We start from the raw sequence: 5,846 nt of genomic DNA on the forward strand, positions 1-5,846 counted from the left end.
AATACGATTGATTGATTGATTGATTGATAGGGCACGGGCCTGGGAGTCACAAGGTTTGCTGCCATTTGTCTGCCGCATAGGGACAGGGCACGGGCCTGGGAGTCACAAGGTTTGCTGCCATTTGTCTGCTGCATAGGGATCCCCCAAGCTAACTCTCTTCCTCCCTTCAAGGCCCTACTGAGAGCTCACCTCTTCCAGGAGGCCTTCCCAGACTGAGCTCCCTCCTTCCCCTCCCCCTCTCCATCTCCCGCGCCTTACCTCCTTCCCTTCCCCACAGCACCTGTATATATGTTTGTACATATTTATTACTCTATTTATTTATTTATTTTACTTGTACATATCTATTCTATTTATTTTATTTTGTTAGTATGTTTGGTTTTGTGCTCTGTCTCCCCCTTTTAGACTGTGAGCCCACAGTTGGGTACGGACTGTCTCTATATGTTGCCAACTTGGACTTCCCAAGCGCTTAGTACAGTGCTCTGCACACAGTAACCGCTCAATAAATACGATTGATTGATTGACTGGTAGGGCAGGGGCCTGGGAGTCACAAGGTTTGCTGCCATTTGTCTGCTGCATAGGGATAGGGCACAGGCCTGGGAGTCACAAGCTTTGCTGCCATTTGTCTGCTGCATAGGGATCCGCCAAGCTAGCTCTCTTCCTCCCTTCAAAGCCCTACTGAGAGCTCACCTCCTCCAGGAGGCCTTCCCAGACTGAGCCCCTTCCTTCCTCTCCCCCTCTTCCCCCTCTCCATCCCCCCATCTTACCTCCTTCCCTTCCCCACAGCATCTGTAGATATGTATATATGTTTGTACGTATTTATTACTCTATTTATTTATTTATTTTACTTGTACATATCTATTCTATTTCTTTTATTTTGTTAGTATGTTTGGTCTCCCCCTTTTAGACTGTGAGCCCACTGTTGGGTAGGGACTGTCTCTAGATGTTGCCAACTTGGACTTCCCAAGCGCTTAGTACAGTGCTCTGCACACAGTAAGCGCTCAATAAATACGATTGATTGATTGATTGATTGATAGGGCATGGGCCTGGGAGTCACAAGGTTTGCTGCCATTTGTCTGCTGCATAGGGACAGGGCAGGGGCCTGGGAGTCACAAGCTTTGCTGCCATTTGTCTGCTGCATAGGGATCCCCCAAGCTAACTCTCTTCCTCCCTTCAAGGCCCTACTGAGAGCTCACCTCCTCCAGGAGGCCTTCCCAGACCGAGCCCCTTCCTTCCTCTCCCCCTCGTCCCCCTCTCCATCCCCCCCACCTTACCTCCTTCCCTTCCCCACAGCACCTGTATATATGTGTATATGTTTGTACGTACTTATTACTCCATTTATTTATTTTCCTTGTACATATCTATTCTATTTATTTTATTTTGTTAGTATGTTTGGTTTTGTTCTCTGTCTCCCCCTTTTAGACTGTGAGCCCACAGTTGGGTAGGGACTGTCTCTATATCTTGCCAACTTGGACTTCCCAAGTGCTTAGTACAGTGCTGTGCACACAGTAAGCGCTCAATAAATACGATTGATTGATTGATTGATAGGGCACGGGCCTGGGAGTCACAAGGTTTGCTGCCATTTGTCTGCTGCATAGGGACAGGGCACGGGCCTGGGAGTCACAGGGTTTGCTGCCATTTGTCTGCTGCATAGGGATCCCCCAAGCTCGCTCTCTTCCTCCCTTCAAGGCCCTACTGAGAGCTCACCTCCTCCAGGAGGCCTTCCCAGACTGAGCCCCTTCCTTCCTCTCCCCCTCTTCCCCCTCTCCATCCCCCATCTTACCTCCTTCCCTTCCCCACAGCACCTGTATATATGTATATATGTTTGTATGTATTTATTTTACTCTATTTATTTTACTTGTACATATCTATTGTATTTATTTTATTTTGTTAGTATGTTTGGTTTTGTTCTCTGTCTCCCCCTTTTAGACTGTGAGCCCGCTGTTGGGTAGGGACTGTCTCTATATGTTGCCAACTTGGACTTCCCAAGCGCTTAGTACAGTACTCTGCACACAGTCAGCGCTCAATAAATATGATTGATTGACTGACTCATTGATTGATAGGGCACGGGCCTGGGAGTCACAAGCTTTGCTGCCATTTGTCTGCTGCATAGGAACAGGGCACGGGCCTGGGAGTCACAAGCTTTGCTGCCATTTGTCTGCTGCATAGGGATCCCCCAAGCTAGCTCTCTTCCTCCCTTCAAGGCCCTACTGAGAGCTCACCTCCTCCAGGAGGCCTTCCCAGACTGAGCGCCCTCCTTCCTCTCCCCGCTCCATCTCCCCCGCCTTACCTCCTTCCCTTCCCCACAGTACCGGTATATATGTTTGTACGTATTTATTACTCTATTTATTTATTTTACTTGTACATATCTATTCTATTTATTTTATTTTGTTAGTATGTTTGGTTTTGTGCTCTGTCTCCCCCTTTTAGACTGTGAGCCCACAGTTGGGTACGGACTGTCTCTGTATGTTGCCAACTTGGACTTCCCAAGCGCTTAGTACAGTACTCTGCACACAGTAAGCGCTCAATAAATATGATTGATTGATTGATTGATTGATCAAGGTTTGCTGCCATTTGTCTGCTGTATAGTGTTAGGGCACGGGCCTGGGAGTCACAGTGTTTGCTGCCATTTGTCTACTGCATAGGGATCCGCCAAGCTAGCTCTCTTCCTCCCTTCAAGGCCCTACTGAGAGCTCACCTCCTCCAGGAGGCCTTCCCAGACTGAGCCCCTTCCTCCCTCTCCCCCTCTTCCCCCTCTCCATCCCCCCATCTTACCTCCTTCCCTTCCCCACAGCACCTGTATATATGTATATATGTTTGTATGTATTTATTACTCTATTCATTAATTTATTTTACTTGTACATATCTATTCAATTTATTTTATTTTGTTAGTATGTTTGGTTTTGTTCCCTGTCTCCCCCTTTTAGACTGTGAACCCACTGCTGGGTAGGGACTGTCTCTATATGTTGCCAACTTGGACTTCCCAAGCGCTTAGTACAGTGCTCTGCACACAGTAAGCGCTCAATAAATATGATTGATTGATTGATTCTAGTCCCAGCTCCTCTACCTGCCTGCTAAATACTCCACTGGGATTGGCCGGCACCAAATGGGTTAAGAATATTTGCACCTGGTCAAGTAATACAGCTTTCTGTACAATGTTGCATACACCAAGCACAGTAACTGTAGAGGTCTTTTACAAGAGAGAAAATAAGCACAAACCCACACTGTAGTGCACTGCACCGGTGTACAAAGAGTGTTGTATGCTTTTGTAGGGGACTCAGACAGATGGACATCATGTTCCATTCACCGTTGAGTCAGTACTTCAGTGCCCTTGGTTATCAGAACACATAAACAAAATTTTGTTAAATAGACTTCTTAAGTCAGAGAGGAAGGTTAATGTCTGTATGAAATGATTAAAATGAGCCCCTGTTTAAAAAAACACACAAGGATTAAGTTTCACCTGGCTGAGCGTCACCTGGCGCCTGCCTGGATTACTCCGGGGAAATCTAGATAATGTTCCTGAACAGCTGGAGGGGGCTTTGGTGTATCTGAGTGGCAGAGGTGGGGGTGAGAGTGGGTGGGTCGGAAAGACTGAGAGAAATTGTCTTCCGATCTTTTTGGTGGTGTTGAGAGCACCCCAGTTATAGGATTGGCACAGAAAAAGAGAATGATGAAAATCCTTTTATCGGTGGGATTTTTTTGGCGGTGGTGAGAGCACCCCAGTTATAGGATTGGCACAGAAAAAAAGAATGATGAAAATCCTTTTACTGGTGGGATCTTTTTGGCGATGTTGAGAGCACCCCAGTTATAGGATTGGCACAGAAAAAGAGAATGATGAAAATCCTTTTACTGGTGGAGATTTTCAGAGAGGAAGCTCCGCCTATGCCCTCTAAAGAATCTCGAGCCAGCCACACAGTGAGGTGGTCAATTCTGTCACATTTTTTATGGTATTTACTAAGCGCTTACTATGTTCTAGGTACTGCACAAAGCGCTGGGGTTGATACAAGCTTATCAGGTTGGTCACAGTCCCTGTCCCTCATGGGGCTCACAGTCCTATTCCCCATTTTACAGATGAGGTAACTGAGGCTCAGAGAAGTTAAGGGACTTGCCCAACGAAGGTCACAAGCAGACAAGTGGCGGAGTCGGGATTGGAACCCAGATCCTTATGATTCCCAGGCCCGTGCTTTATCCACTAGGCCATGCTGCTGCTTTAGCGATGGCTCATCCACATCCTGCCTCAGTTATGCTTCCTGGTATTTAATCACCTTTGCCACCAGGAAATGTTTTTCTATGTATGCCCTAACATCAGGTAGTAATTTAAGCCTATTAGCTCTAGTTCAGTTTTCTTTGGGGCTGAAAGCAGTTGGTCAACCTGGTTTCCCTTGGTCCCTGGAACAGGTCTTGTACGCAATTACTGAACCCCCTCCCAACCTTCTTTTCTATCGATTAAATCATCTCGGCTCCTTCAGAAGCCCCATTTTCCTCTTCTTAATGTTTTTTATCGGTCTTCTCTTCCAGAGACCCTTTCTGTTCTGCTTGGCCTCGGAGCTCAAGTCTTCTTCCTCCATCACCCTGGGGGTTGCAGTTCTCCGCCCTGATCAGAGCAAGAATACGTGGACGTTTGGGTGAGCAGGAAAGAACTGTCCAGTGGATAAAGCACTCCAGGAGTAGGTTGGTGTGGAGGGTGAGCGGGAGTAGGGACTCAGCCATGGACAGGGAGGCAGTTTGCAAAGATTCCCAGTCAGGCCTTTGTCCACAGTAACTGGGCCCCACATTGTGAGAAAGTAAATTATTATTGCACCCTACCCCTTTCCAGTGCGGTGGACATGCACCTTTCCCATAAGACAGTCTACGCTCTGGTGCCGGTAAACGTTCACTAAGTCAGAAAGTTTGAGGATTTTGCCAGAGACTGAACGACGAGGAATCAACCTGCAAAAATTTGGTGTAAGTTTTCTAAGAATCTTGAAGTTGAGTGATGGAGGTCACTCTTGGCCTCCTTTTGGACCCTGGAATCAGGGAAAAGCCAGACTGCTTTAGCAGTGCGCAATTTGGGAAAGCTGCAGCTGGCGGCCAAGCCAGGAGCAGAAGGGCTGGTGGGGAGGCTTCCTGTGTGAAGTCGGAGTTCTTGGAATTAGGGGGAGAGCCCCCAACCTTGTTAAAGTTAAAGACTTGATGAGAAAGCTTAAACGGATGACTCATTTATCCTGCTACACTAAGAGATCTGACTAACAGAACACGTACATCAGGAAGCGATTCTCATGGATCCTACCCTGTAGATTTCTTCATTCTGTTTGAAACTGACCCTTGAGAAAAGGAAGCTGGGTAGAAGATAACCACAGTGCCAGGCACTGTACTGAACGCTGGGTTGGATACAAGCAAATTGGATTGGCTACAATCCCTGTCCCACATGGGGCTCACAGTTTCAATCCCCGTTTTACAGACGAGGTAACCGAGGCCCAGACGAGGGAACTGGCTTGCCCAAGGTCATACAGTAGGCAAGTGGGGGAGCCGGGATAAGAACCCAAGTCAGAAGGACTCCCAGCTCTGGGCTCTGTCATGGGAGCCAGCAGCCAGAGGTCACAAACCCCGTTTTAGACTGTGAGCCCACTGTTGGGTAGGGACCATCTCTATATGTTGCCAACTTGTACTTCCCAAGCGCTTAGTACAGTGCTCTGCACACAGTAAGCGCTCAATGAATACGATTGATGATGATGATGATGATGACAAACAATGGGGCCAATCAATCAAACATATTTATTGAGCGCTTACTGTGTGCAGAGCCCTGTACTAAGTGCCTGGGAGAGTACAAGCCCGTTGTGGGGTAGGGACCGTCTCTATATGTTGCCAAC

Source organism: Tachyglossus aculeatus, chromosome 19, assembly GCF_015852505.1.
Source record: "Tachyglossus aculeatus isolate mTacAcu1 chromosome 19, mTacAcu1.pri, whole genome shotgun sequence".
Taxonomy (NCBI): Eukaryota; Metazoa; Chordata; class Mammalia; order Monotremata; family Tachyglossidae; genus Tachyglossus; species Tachyglossus aculeatus.